Genomic DNA, 15,495 nt, shown 5'->3' on the forward strand with positions numbered 1-15,495 from the left:
CCACTCACTGTGCTATCACATATTAAAGAATGCCAAGTTACGTCTACAAATGTACTGCACCTCACAGTCTAACAATCATAATTGTTCCTCATTGCCGTCTTTCTTCCATTTTATTTGTGATTGGCCTCTTTTTACATCTATCAATTAACTCCCATCTACCGTCCCTGACATGAGTCTTCTCGGCATATCGACTACAGGCTTTAGTTTCCAGTTTTTCGGCCTGTAGCTATTTGGTTATCACATAATCTGACGCTTCACCAACACGGGAGACTGGTGTTACCAGAGAATTAGGCTCCGATCCTCGTGGTGCGTAATTATTTGAGAATGCCGAGCTCTCGTGCTGCCGAAGCGTCAGATTACTTATCAATCAAACTGACGGCGGCTGTAGAAACCAAAACAGATACATGGAGCGAATATATTTAGAAGTGGCCACAAAGGTATCGTCGATTACACGATAATAATCTTTCAACGAGCAGATTTTATGCTGAAATACCTGTACCGAAACACTTTGCAACTATGTTTTTTTTGGAGTAAGAAATAACTTATGCGGCGTGCAAATTATAGAACATAATAAATCCTTACTAATTATGAATCTGCTTTCCTGTCTTCTGGTCTTTTAACGAGCGTCAGTCAGTAACTCGTCACGTGCTGGTGTGACGTCATCATTATTTACGAGTAATTGATTATACCCTCAGACGGCCATTTTAACGCACAGACATTAAGGAAGCATAACAGTGTAAATGAAATGGCTTAGGATGCACAAGAGAAGTTTCACTAAGAAGCATACCAAAATTATAATGTTAATTACGACTGATTCAACGAAATGTTTCAGAGTCCTGCCGTTTAATATACTCACTTTACTTTCCTCCTATTATTGTTGGATGTGGATAACTACACATCACTTCTTGACCTTCGATCTTCTGGATGAGACGAGAACCCAAATCAGTCTCAACAGTAAATGCCAGTTTTGAGTCCACCCACGCAACAAGGGTCTGTAAACTAGTTAGACAGGTGATTTGAAAATAATCTTCTTTCCACTTGCTGACATTCAGCTTAAAGCATCTCAAAAATTCTTACTTAGTGTGAGTACATGAGGAAATTTTTGACAAACTATGTAATTATAGTTCGAATAAGACGTTCATACATGTTAAGTTCCTTTTTATCAAACACACAAAAATGATCTTCGTTCAGAAACTTGAAACATTCAGATTCGAAATTCTACTAAAGTTTCTGTAGCTACAGTTATCGTTTGATATTATATATCGACGGATTTAGCCGGTTACAGCTTTTCTCGCCCATAAAGTGGGGAGTCTAATGTTCCAAACACAACATAGCTTTTTGGTACAAGTTGCACAAAGGAAATCGCAAATACAGCAAAACCACACTGTTTTGCATGTTTAGAATTTCATAAAACCTAATCGATAGTTCAAACTCATGAAATGAAAATTGGTTGCTAACATAATTTCACTCGCGAAAATGGAAGATTTTTCTGCAAGCGGCCACCCGAACCTCACTGTCACGGCTTACACAAAGGATAGTGCTACGCACTCAAAGATTCTGCCACGAAATGATCACATCCTCTGACCTTCTGCTGGCTGACAATCCCTCTGCCGGTAACGACATTGCTTTTGTCACTCGGTGCGGACGGCGAAGGGAACACTCGATTTCTTACTGTTGGCAAAGCCAACTATGTGTTACTAAAAGTTCTTGTGCAACACGAAAATTCAAATGTCTTTACCTGGGGGGTTGGGTTGTTTGAGGGAGGAGGTCATCGATCTCGTCGGATTAGGGAAGAACGGGGAAGGAAGTCGGCCGTGCCCCGTCAAAGGAACCATCCCGGCATTAGCCTGCAGCGATTTAGGGAAATCACAGAAAGCCTAAATCAGGATGACTGGTCGCGGAATTGAACCGTCGTCCTCCCGAATTCTATTTCCATACTATTTTTTTTTCATTAGATAATTGTTTGTAGAACAGACTGTCGAAATTTGGAGTCTCTGTTTAATTAATTAAGTCCTCCATAAATGTTTTAATGGAACTATTTGTAGCTATTGTTCTCCAAAATTGCACTTCTTCATCTCTGTACTAAGCAATATCATACTTATCATCCTTGAAATTGGTACATTTTCATTAATTTATAATGATAATATGGTACTAAAATGTCTACTTTCTAGCTTGTGTCGAAGGGGTAGATATTCTACATCACTTTTACTTATTCTGGCCTAAAATTTACATTTTCAAGAAAAACTCGAAAATAATAAAAGTAGCGCAACAAAATCTTCAGAGTGATGACTTCATGAAAATTACGTCTACTTTCAATACTTCAAGCATAAGGGGTGTACACGATAGTTTTTTACAACATAGTACAGTGCTGTAACTGACGTCGAGACGAAGAATTTGATATAGGGTTCTTGTGGTCTGCCGGGGACAACCTCAAACTGGCCTAGAAAAGCCACGTAAGTATCAGCACATGCGCGCCGCCCAACGTTTTGGCTAAAATCGCCCTTGAATATTCAAAACGCCTTGTTCTTGCACTAAAAAATGTAAAATCAATGACTATGCTAATTTTATGTCAAAATATTGTGAATTTTTACAGCATAAAACAGTTAAATACATAGTTTTGTTTGTCTGGTCTTCTTTCCACGAAACTACCGAGCTTATAAGGGATATGTTAATATCGAGTTGTAAAACTAAGTAGCTTTTGCATAAAGTTTACAAAAGTCTCTTTCTTTTCTTTACTTTCAGAGGAGGGTTTAATTTAATAATATTAACGAGATAGCCGGGTAAGCTGGTGGCGTAAAAGACAGAGAGGATATTGAAAATCTCGCATGGTGTGCATGCGCTGTGGCTTATGTGGGTTTTGTAGACCAGTTATTTCCCGGCTTGGTACGCCGTAAGTGTCTTATATCAAATGGTTCATCTCGACTTCTGCTACACCACTGTGGTCTGTGGTAAACAGTTACCGTTTATTACCTGTATAGGTATAATATCCCATGCCTCCAACAGAGGAACTAGATGGTTAAACTTCATCCGAGTAATTATCGTATATAACCTTCTTGAAATACTCCTCTCTGTGAAACAGTGCTTTGTAGATGCTTCTGGATATACAGATTGATTACAGTTAAACTTTCGCTACTTGACACAGGCACCCATGAATAACGAATGATCGTAGGACAATGATACTTGGTTGCAAGATTTATAAGGACATGCAGAAGAGAAATAATGAATAGACCACGGAAACGAACACGTTTTAATTTCCACGTGAAAAGGTAATCTATTCCCTGCCATGTTTACAATCCAGGTTACAAATGTTCCTTGATGTGCGACCATCTGCATTCACGACAGCCTGAAATCCCTCTACAGATACCATTTCACAATTGTTCGAAGCACTTTTCGAGCAGTGGACCACGGAATGTTCGTAAGAACGCAGTCTCGAGATGGTAACACTGAACAAAATGTTCTCGGTTTCCAGCCATGACAAGTGATTAAAATTACACGAGCTTTCGGCAGAAAACTCCCTAGTCATTGTCAAGCAGTATGACTTCCAGTTGGCTGCTGGTACGCCCCTTATATATGTGTGTCCAGGGAAGAGCTCTGACAATTTCAGCGCAGTTGCCAATATTCGACACATACGAGCAGCGAGCCAGCAGCGGCCGCCCAGCACTACGGCAACAGTGGGGCATTGCCACGGTAATGTAAACAAAAGCTCACGATCTGACTGGCCGTCGTGGATGCGCGAAGCAAGTGCGCAAGGCCGCGTCGACTGTCAGAGCTCTTCTCTCGCCGTACGCACTGTAGCTGCCGGCAGTGACATCTTTAACTGGTCTCAGTAATTGACGGATTTTTGTCGGAGGCCTGAAGACTGATTTAATCCTGTGTCTATTCAATGCGTGGCTTATCTTGCCCGACACAGAGCCACGAAACGGCAAGAAAGCAAGTTTCTTTTCTGGTCTTCGTCGGTGGTCTTACTGTGATTCTTTCTTGAAATCATTTCATTTATTTGATGAACACTATAGCCGTTGTTCCTAAAGACCTTCCGTAGGTTGCTCAGTTCATGGAGTAGGTTATCAGCTTTCTGATACCACTCTTGTAAGATGTATCCATCCTTTTCTGTTCAAAGTGGTGATGGCTGATGGCGTGCAAGTACAAATCGGCGTGGGTGGGTTTTCGATGGACGCTATGGCCATGTCATCAGTTTCGTCTGTGGAGGACGATGACATCGAAGAAGGGCAATGCATTGTCCATTTCTACCTCCATGGTGAACTACACTCCTGGAAACTGAAATAAGAACACCGTGAATTCATTGTCCCAGGAAGGGGAAACTTTATTGACACATACCTGGGGTCAGATACATCACATGATCACACTGACAGAACCACAGGCACATAGACACAGGCAACAGAGCATGCACAATGTCGGCACTAGTACAGTGTATATCCACCTTTCGCAGCAATGCAGGCTGCTATTCTCCCATGGAGACGATCGTAGAGATGCTGGATGTAGTCCTGTGGAACGGCTTGCCATGCCATTTCCACCTGGCGCCTCAGTTGGACCAGCGTTCGTGCTGGACGTGCAGACCGCGTGAGACGACGCTTCATCCAGTCCCAAACATGCTCAATGGGGGACAGATCCGGAGATCTTGCTGGCCAGGGTAGTTGACTTACACCTTCTAGAGCACGTTGGGTGGTACGGGATACATGCGGACGTGCATTGTCCTGTTGGAACAGCAAATTCCCTTGCCGGTCTAGGAATGGTAGAACGATGGGTTCGATGACGGTTTGGATGTACCGTGCACTATTCAGTGTCCCCTCGACGATCACCAGTGGTGTACGGCCAGTGTAGGAGATCGCTCCCCACACCATGATGCCGGGTGTTGGCCCTGTGTGCCTCGGTCGTATGCAGTCCTGATTGTGGCGCTCACCTGCACGGCGCCAAACACGCATACGACCATCATTGGCACCAAGGCAGAAGCGACTCTCATCGCTGAAGACGACACGTCTCCATTCGTCCCTCCATTCACGCCTGTCGCGACACCACTGGAGGCGGGCTGCACGATGTTGGGGCGTGAGCGGAAGACGGCCTAACGGTGTGCGGGACCGTAGCCCAGCTTCATGGAGACGGTTGCGAATGGTCCTCGCCGATACCCCAGGAGCAACAGTGTCCCTGATTTGCTGGGAAGTGGCGGTGCGGTCCCCTACGGCACTGCGTAGGATCCTACGGTCTTGGCGTGCATCCGTGCGTCGCTGCGGTCCGGTCCCAGGTCGACGGGCACGTGCACCTTCCGCCGACCACTGGCGACAACATCGATGTACTGTGGAGACCTCACGCCCCACGTGTTGAGCAATTCGGCGGTACGTCCACCCGGCCTCCCGCATGCCCACTATACGCCCTCGCTCAAAGTCCGTCAACTGCACATACGGTTCACGTCCACGCTGTCGCGGCATGCTACCAGTGTTAAAGACTGCGATGGAGCTCCGTATGCCATGGCAAACTGGCTGACACTGACGGCGGCGGTGCACAAATGCTGCGCAGCTAGCGCCATTCGACGGCCAACACCGAGGTTCCTGGTGTGTCCGCTGTGCCGTGCGTGTGATCATTGCTTGTACAGCCCTCTCGCAGTGTCCGGAGCAAGTATGGTGGGTCTGACACACCGGTGTCAATGTGTTCTTTTTTCCATTTCCAGGAGTGTAGATGTTACTGTTAATGCTGTTGAGGTGTTCCAAAAACTCGTAAAGTTTCTCATATCTGTGGGGCCAAATGACGAACTTGTCGGCAACGTACCGAGAGGAACAACTAGGAAATATCTTCAGAATTCTCCATGAAGAGAATTCTGAAGCTAACGGGCTACCCGTTGAAATGCCGTCCGTAGTACTAGCTGTTGTACCGAAAATAAGAGGACTTAAGTCTGTCTCTAAATAGCTCGACCACGTCATCTATAAAAAACTGGAATACGAGGTACACAGAGTGTTTGACAGGCCCATTCGTAATAAGCATCACCACACAGGACTGACAATAACGTCACCCTCACTAAGTCGAAGACTGTTGATTTGGCTGATAAAATGTGTTGAGTTTTTAATAAGATGTTCACAATGTCCCACATGTGGAGCGAAGAGATGTGGTGGAGCTGTATACGAACACCTCAACAGCATTATCAGTACCATCCAGTTCACACTGGAGGTAGAAGAAGACAATGCTTTTCCCTTCCTCGACTTCCTCTCCGCCGCAAACAAAGTGGGTACCTTGAACACAGCATCTATAAAACACCCGCCCACCGACCTGTACGTGCTCGTCACCAGCCATCATTAACCGGCACAGAAGCGCATTGTTTTACAACCTTTGGTGCATTGTGCAAGAATGATATCTGACGCTGACAATTTGCCGCATGAGCTGAGCCACTTATGCAAGGTCTTCAGGAACAGTGGCTATAACGTTCATCAAATAAATCAAGTGATTTCATGCAAGACTCAAGACTAAACCACCGAAGAGGAGCAGGAAAATAAACTTTCTTTCTTGCCATTCTGTGGCAAAACAAGCCGCCTGCTGAAACGACACAAGATCAGATCGATCTTCAGGCCTCTGATGAACATCCATCAATTACTGCGACGGTTAAAGACGCAGCAGATCTGAGAACCTCTGGGGTCTACAAGATACCTTACGAGTGTGGCCAGTCTTCTGTCTGAAAAACAGTATGCATGGTGCAACAATGCAGGAACGAGCATGAGAGGTTTTATCGCTTACACTACCCCGAGGAATCTGCTTTAGCTGGGCTCACTTTAGAAAACGGATACCGTAAAAAATCCGACGGAACATCTGTTGTGGGTCACATTAACGGCTTCTGAGATAGTGTAATTTAAAAAGCCACTGAATCACCAAAACACACTAAATGGAGACGGTGGTCCGTAGCACGACGTTGGAAGCAGCGACCGCGCGGTTGAAGCAGGCACATCCAACGCTGAGTCAACGTGTGCCCGTATTTAGCAACGTCTCAAGCACCAGTGACGTCACAGCCGGCAGTTAGTGTATCCAAGGGGCGTACAATCAATCCACTGGAAGCCATACAACTTGAGAACGGCCAAGGAGTACTTGGACGAAAGCTCGTGTAATTTTAATCACTTGACGCGGTTGCAAACCTGAAAACTATTTATTCATGGAATGTTCAGCTGTCGTGGCACAGCCCATGCATTGCTTGAAGATCGCACATTGCGTGCAGCATTTCCAGCCATAGCATACGCTGCCTATTCAACAAAAAATAAAAAATAAATTATTGTATGTAAGAAACTGAATATAGTGGTTTCAAAAACTTTCTCCTCATGTAACGTGTACTTTAGATATCGTATTCAACTGTTGAGCAGAACTGATGGTTGGTTGACGCTATTTTGCGCATGTGAACAGTGTCGTGAAATAAATCTTTAAATTTCGTGAAATACAAAATTTGAAATAAAGAAAGTGATTCTAATTAAATGCCAAAAGAAGCTAATTGTGTGCTCAATGAAAACTATATAAACAAAACTCAACTGAAGTACATTATGAACATTGCTTGACATAAAGTGTAATGTCTGACTTGGAATATCCACAAAAATAAGTTACTGCTCTTCTCGGAAGGAAATAATTGTTTGAAATTCACAACACTGTTCACTTAAAATTAATCTGCTTGCTATCATGACACTTGACAATCCCGACTACACTGTTTGCTCGAGATTGCAAAGTGAGATCTGCCCTGAAAAAAGGTGACTTTCATCTTGCTCAGCATGTCGTTTTTCTGTCTGGAGTATTAACGTTGTCGGAAGCAAATACAAAGCAGTAGATGTAGCATCTAAAGGAAAATAAATTACTCATTACTAATATCTTTATTTTCTGCTTGTCGAAAACAATTTGTGACTTCGTGTGTCGAACGCTGCAATGCAAATACGACAAAATCTTGACAACTTTACTATGAATCATGGAGGTGGGTTTTACTGAAAGAAAATCGTTCAAAAACAGTCAAACTCTGATTATTGACAAAAAAGCTGCAGAACATAAGAAAAGTCTAACAACTACAAAATTCTATCACTAAAAAAAACCTACAAAAGTTTCAAGCAGTTGAGTTATTTGTGACATAATGAAAAACACAAGAGTTCAAATTAACATTAATCATGAAAAGTGTTAGTTATCTGAGGGACGAAGTTCTGTTTCAGATAATAATTCTAGCAAACAATCATTTCATTGCTGTCTATGTCTTGGGTACGCTGAAAAATTCATCCGAAGATCTTCTCCACCAACAGAAACAATAAACAAGTTTTCATTTCCATGACAAAGTATTCCAGATAATTTCTCTCAGAATCACATATATCAAATTTCCTTTTCTAAAAACTCGATTGCTCGCACTATGACTCAAAGAAGAATGTCCCAGCGCCGAACAACTGACTGATAAGCAAGTCAGCCACAGATAAAGCTAAACACAGAGTTAAGGATCTTATTTACCAGTCATGCATTGTGATCATTTATCTTTGCCCAGTACAGCAAAGGTGAGTTATTTACAACAGCAGAAAGCATATAAGAACCTTACAGTGGCAACAATAACTGTTTTAACCATTTGTGATGCAGTAGTAGTCCCACATCGCAAGTTAATTTGAAATTCCGCGCCATGTTCCTCAACTCAGGTGCGCGGAATGAGGACCTCTTCGTACCGCTTCAGTGTGTCGATACTCGTGTTCTACATATCGGAGAATGAAATTTTAGATCCCTAAATCGGGAACGTAGATTAGAAAATATAAAAAGGGAAATGGAGAGATAGATGTTAGATATAGTAGGAATTAATGAGGTTGGGTGCTCTTAGGAGCAGGACTTCTGGTAAGGTGAATACAGAATTATAAATACAAAATCAAATAGGGATTCGAAAAGAACAGCTTTCAACATGAGTAACTTAGAAGCAGATATCCTCTTAGTAGTGAATCAACTTAAATCACTTAATAAAAGCAAGTCTTCTGGTCCAGACTGTATACCAATTAGGTTCCTTTCAGAGTATGTTGATGCAATAGCTCTATACTTAACAATCATATACAACAGCTCGCTCGAAGAAAGAACTAGGAAAGTTGCACAGGTCACACCAATAATCAAGAAAGGCAATAGGGGTAATCCAGTAAATTACAGGCCCATATCATTAACGTCGATATGCCAAAAGGATTTTGGGACATATATAGTGTTCGAACATTATAAATTACCTCGAAGAGATAGGTCTATTGACACACAGTCAACACAGATTTAGAAAACTTGCTCTTGTGAAACACAACTAGCTCTTTACTCACACGAAGTGTTGAGTGCTATTGAGAACGGATTTCAAATTGATTCTGTATTTCTAGATTTCCGAAAGGCAATTTGACACTATATCTCACAAACGGCTTGTAATCAAATTGCGCCGGCCAGGGTGGCCGAGCGGTTCTACATTTATCTACATTTATACTCCGCAAGCCACCCAACGGTGTGTGGCGGAGGCTTTAGGCGCTACAGTCTGGAACCGCGCGCAGGTTCGAATCCTGGCTCGGGCATGGGTGTGTGTGATGTCCTTAGGTTAGTTAGGTTTAAGTAGTTCTCAGTTATAGGGGACTGATGACTTCAGAAGTTAAGTCCCATAGTGCTCAGAGCCATTTGAACCATAATAAAATTGCGTTCTTATCGAATATCGTCTCAGTTATGCGAGTGGATTCGTGATTTCCTGTCAGAGAGGTCACAGTTCGTAGTAACTGACGGAAAGTCATCGAATAAAACAGAACTGATTTCTGGCGTTCACCAAGGCTGATCCTTATCTGTACAAACGATGTGGTAAACAATCTGAGCAGCCATCTTAGGTTGTTTGCAGATGACGCTCTCGTTTATCGACTAGTAAAGTCATCAGAAGATCGAAACACATTGCAAAACGGTTTAGAAATGATATCCGAATGATGCGAAAATTGGCAATGGACCCTAAATAATGAAAAATGTGAGGTCATCCACTTGAGTGCTAAAAGGAAGCCGTTCATCTAAAGGCCGCAAATTCAGCTAAACGCCTAGGAATACCATTACGAACAATTTAAATTGGAAAGAACACATGCACAATGTGGTGGGGAATGCAAAACAAAGACTAATTTTTATTGGCAGAACACTCAGAAAGCCGTTCATCTAAAGGCCGCAAATTCAGCTAAACGCCTAGGAATACCATTACGAACAATTTAAATTGGAAAGAACACATGCACAATGTTGTGGGGAATGCAAAACAAAGACTAATTTTTATTGGCAGAACACTCAGAAAATGTAACAGATCTACGAAAGAGACTGCCTACACTACGCTTGCCGCCCTCCTAAAGTACTGGTGCGCGGTCTGGGAAAGATAGAAACTTCCTACAGGGAAATTAGAGACTTTCGAGAAAAGAGAAGCAGCAGTGTTAATATCAAAAGCTCATACGAAAAAACAGTTCTAAGGAAAGACGGGAACGCTCAAAGGTGGAAGGAGTATAGTTTGTACAAGGGAGATGAACTTGGAGGCAATATAATAGAAATAAAAGAGGCCGTAGATGAATAAAGGGTGAGGTACATGATACTGCAACAAGTATTTGATAGAGCAGTGAAAGACATAAGTCGAAACGTGGCCCCGAGACAAGACGACATTCTGTCAGACCTACTGATACCCTTTGGAGAGGCAGCCATGACAAACCTCTTCCGTCTGGAGTCCAAGATGTATGAGACAGGAGAAATACCCTCAGACTTCATGAAGAATGTAGTAATTCCAATTCTAAAGAAATCAGCTGCTGACAGATGTCAATATTATCGAACTACCAGTTTAATAAGTAATGGTTGCAAAATACTAACACGAATTCTTTACAGAAGAATGGAAAAATTGATAAAAGTCAACCTCGGGGAAGATCAGTTTGGATTTCGAACAAACTGACCCTACGTCTTATCTTAGAAGATACGTTAAGGAAAAGCAAAGATACGTTAAGGAAAAGCAAACCTACTTTTATGCAATTGTAGAATTAGAGAAAGCTTTTGACAATGCTGATGGAATACTCTCTTTGAAATTCTAAAGGTAGCAGGGGTAAAACACAGGGAGCGAAAGACTATTTACAACTTGTACAGAAACTAGTTGCCAGTCATGAGTTGAGGGGCATGAAAAGGATGCAATAATTGAGAAGGGAGTGAGACAAGGTTGTAGCTTATCCCCGATGTTACTCAGTTTGTACATTGAGCGAGCTGTAAAGGAAACGAACGAAAAATCTGGAGAAGGAATTAATGTTCAGGGAGCCGAAATGAAAACTTTGAGGTTTGCCGATGACACTGTAATTCTGTAAGAGACAGCGAAGGGCTTGGAAGAGCTGTTGGACAGAATGGACAGTGTCTTGAAAGGTGGGTATAAGGTGAACACCAACAAAAGCAAAACGAGGATAATGCAATGTAGTCGAATTAAATCAAGTGATACTGAGGGAAGTAGATTAGGAAAATTGACATTTAAAGTAGAAGATGAGTTCTGCTATTTAGGCAGCAAAATACCTGATGATGTCTGAGACAGAGAGGATATAATGTGTAGGCTGGCAATGGCAAGGAAAGCGTTTCGGAAGAAAAGAGATTTAGCATCAAACATAGCTTTAAGTATTACGAAGTCTCCTCTGAATGTAATTGTATGGAGTGTAGCTATGTATGGAAGTGAAACATGGACGACAAGCAGTTCAGACAACAAAGTAATAGAAGCTTTTGAAATGTGGAGCTACAGAAGAATGCTGAATATTGGAAGGGTAGATCACGTAAATAATGAGGTGGTACATAACAGAACCGGGGAGACAAGAAATTTGTGGTAACCTGAGAAGAAAAATGGATCTGTTGACAGGACACTTTCTGAGATATCAAGGGAGCACTAGTTTAGTATTAGAGAGAAGTGTGTGTGTGGGGGGGGGGGGGGGATCGTAGATGGAAACAGTAAGCAGATCGAGAAGCATGTATGTTGCAGTAGTTATTCAGAGATAATGAGACTTTCACAGGAGAGAGCAGCATGGAGAGCTGCACCAAAATAGTCCTGAAAACCACAACTCGCCAGGTGCAGCAGTACTGTTCCTGTTGTTTTGACAGAACAGCTTTGCGAGTGAAGTCCTGCTCACCTTGTCCAGAACCACGTTGATTGTCTGCAACTGTGATGCACATTGATGCTTGTGTTTCCTCCACAGGTCGCCGTACCAGTACCGGCGTCTAATCCTCTGTCATGGCACTAACACTACTAACAATGCAAATTCTGAACATCATTCGTATAAATCTGGCTACTTTCAACCACAACCATCCTGCATTTGTCTATAATGGCTGCCACTGATTACCGATAATATTTTCCACTTTTCACTCCACTGTATTCCTTGTTGACTTTGTAACAACAACAACGTTATACTATTGTACATATAATAATTTTTTCTTCTGATTTTCGATAAATTAGTGTAAGCGATGTTCTGATTTCATTCTTTTTTCTTTTCATGTCATTATGTTAAAGAAACTGTAAACAATTTTCGATGTGAATATTAATGTTTATGTCAAATTGCAAGCAATATTATAACAAAATGGAAATGTAAGAAATGTTGAAACTGTTGTAAGATGTTAAAGTTGTAATTGTGCGCCTGTTCCATACGTAGGCAATGTATTAGGATATATAGAATGCAAAACCTTTGGTGAATACCCTGTCTGTAGGGGAGTGGTAAAAGGTGGATGGCAGGCGAGCGCGGGAAAATGCACACGGGCGCGGCACGGCATAACGGGCTCAGCAGTCGTAGTCGGAGTTGGGCATCGGTCTGAGGAACACGCTCTGGATCGAGGAGGCTCTCCTGGAAAACGTGATTTCATTGAGCCTCGGATGTGCCGTTTCCGACGACTATACAGCATGGCTATATTCCATAGGCACTAAATGGAAAAGTATTGCGACGCTAAGAAGAAGCAAAGTGCCGATACATCAAGAGCCAAAGCTGTGATTGTATGTGTGCTTTGCGCCTCGCCATCTCGCCGCCCACCAACTGCCGCATCGACACGAACGAGTTGAAACTTTTAGTACTGTATTCGTGTGGACCAGTGTTACTTTTGTTCCATACTGTTCAATAACAACTTAAATTTTACCAGAACTGTCCTATCAGTTAATTATCCTCACAACTAACCTAGACAGGGTCCTTTCCACATGTTGTGCAATCCGAGTGTCCCGAAATGAAGATTTTTAAAGTTTATGTTAATAATACTTACCTGCAGACCTATCTATGTTAGAATGATGTTTAAAGAACTTTGTTGTTAATGAATATATAGGTCTGGCAAAGTTGGAAGATAATGTTGAAATTGGTTTAGTAATGAAGTTTAATTATTTGAGGCAGATAAAATGGTAATTAAATGAGCAGGAAATAAGCTAAAAAGAGTAGTAACTCACCTATTGGAAATCTTGAGTGCTTAATGAATCCTTTAATCAATATTTTCGATACAGTGATCATAACAGTTTCAGGGTCTCCCTCCCCCTTTTTTTCTTTTCTATTCATTTGAATTCTGAAGTGAACTGAACTGATTTGACCAGTAAAGTTAAAGTCAATATAAAACCAAAATTTATTAGTGTTTTACCTTTTTCAAAATTGGCATTGTATGTGTGTTTCGAAAGTGCTATTTCTAGGGTAACCTATGCCCGATTTTAATCAGATCAATAGACTGTACGAAGTTGGTAGTAAACATTATAGTGTATTGTTGTGTATTTATGGCTTATTCATATTAGTACAGAAAGTGAAATTATTAGTTCAGTAGATTTTCTGGTTCAAAAATTTACCATATTATGCAGTGTTATTACGTGATGTTTTGTATGAACGACTTCAACTTGTACTGGGAAGAAACTCAGCTAATGCCTAATTAGGCTGGCGACCGTATCATTAACAATTTGGTAGCATCTGCTGTGTTGTTTCTTGTCCGTCCTAACGGGTATTTGCTCTTCAGACTTGCTTGACGTATCATTGTTGTTACTGAGTGGGTGAAAGTCTGATTTTGCCTCCATTCAGGTACACGCGGTCAACATATATACAAAAATCCTTTCTTATAAGGTGAAGCCCGTAAACTTACCATAGTACAGGCTTTAATAAGTATCGTGCGCAGTAGCGTAGTGTTACAACTTCTGAGTACAGCGGTTAGGACAGAATATGGAATCCCACAGTGATCCTGTCGGCCTATTGTTGTAGCGTCATTTTGCAAGTTTCTATGCCAGTTCATCGCCGTAAAGGCCGCAGTCTTTCTTTGTCATGATATATTTGTGCGTGTCTAGGAATGATGTGACATGCAACAAGCGTCAAGGTGGTATGAAGTTTACGTCATGCTTGTATATGCAAACAACTAGCAGTTCACGCTAACCACAGCGTACTTGCATATAGTTCGGAATACCGCCCTCTACATTCTATATACAACGACAGATTACACAGAGGTTTTCTCATTCAGTAATCGCACTTTGAAGTTGGTTGTTCGTGAGATGATCATGTGGAGCCTCCTGTAAGGAGAAGGAACGGCTACCAGCTCGTCAGAATTCGGCAGCTGTAGGATCATAACCAAATGAGACCAGGCAGTGCTGGTCGCGTTGTCTGGGATCCCACAACTGCCGTGTGAATGTGGAATCTATAGGTTCAGGACGGCTGTACTCGACACCACACACGATCTCAACAGCCCCATGCAACTAACGCCCGAGACGATAGGGTTATCATTGTGTGGGACAAGTGTGGAATCCTCATACTTCATGTCAATTATTACATTTGGTGATCTGAATAATTTATTTTTCAAACACAACAGTTAAATGACAGCTATTTATTTCACAGAACACTTATGATCACAAGTGAATACAAACATATGTGTTTTCTTCTTATTTCCTTAGCACTCCGGCTACTTTCCTAACTTGTAACAGTTACGTCATTTCATTTGACACTCCAGCCTCAGCTTCACTTTCCACTCTCGCCTCCACTCCCCTCGTTCCAAACATAACTGAAGAACTCTCAAATATATAGATACAGAACGAAGTGAAAATGAGAGCGTAAGGGGAGCAATGACACAAGCGTACTTTGGAAGTAAAATTTTGTCATTCGATCCGACTAAAGGTCTTAAAATGTTTTGGTGTTACGCAAAACCAGTTAGCGGCAGTAAATCATCTACGCAGCCTCTTAGCGACCACATAGCACATAAAAGGAAGATAACAGGAAGAAGGCCGAAATAATGAATTCGGTTTTCCGAAATTGTTTCATCGTGGTAGATCGTAGTACGGTTCCTCCTTTCAATGATCGTACGAACTTCGAGATGGCAGATATTGTCCTAAGCGATCGCGGAATAGAAAAGCAATTATAGTTGCTTCGTAGTGGAAAGGCATCAGGACCAGATGAGGTACGTGTTAAGTTCCCACAAAGATTACGCGAAAGAAACCGCTACACTTCTAGCAGCACTTTATCGTAGTTCGCTGGAGCAACAAAGGCTACCTAACGACTGGAAAAAAGAGCAGGTCATTCCCACGTTCAAGAAGGGTAA

The sequence above is a fragment of the Schistocerca nitens genome, chromosome 4 (assembly GCF_023898315.1).
Source record: "Schistocerca nitens isolate TAMUIC-IGC-003100 chromosome 4, iqSchNite1.1, whole genome shotgun sequence".
NCBI classification, from domain to species: domain Eukaryota; kingdom Metazoa; phylum Arthropoda; class Insecta; order Orthoptera; family Acrididae; genus Schistocerca; species Schistocerca nitens.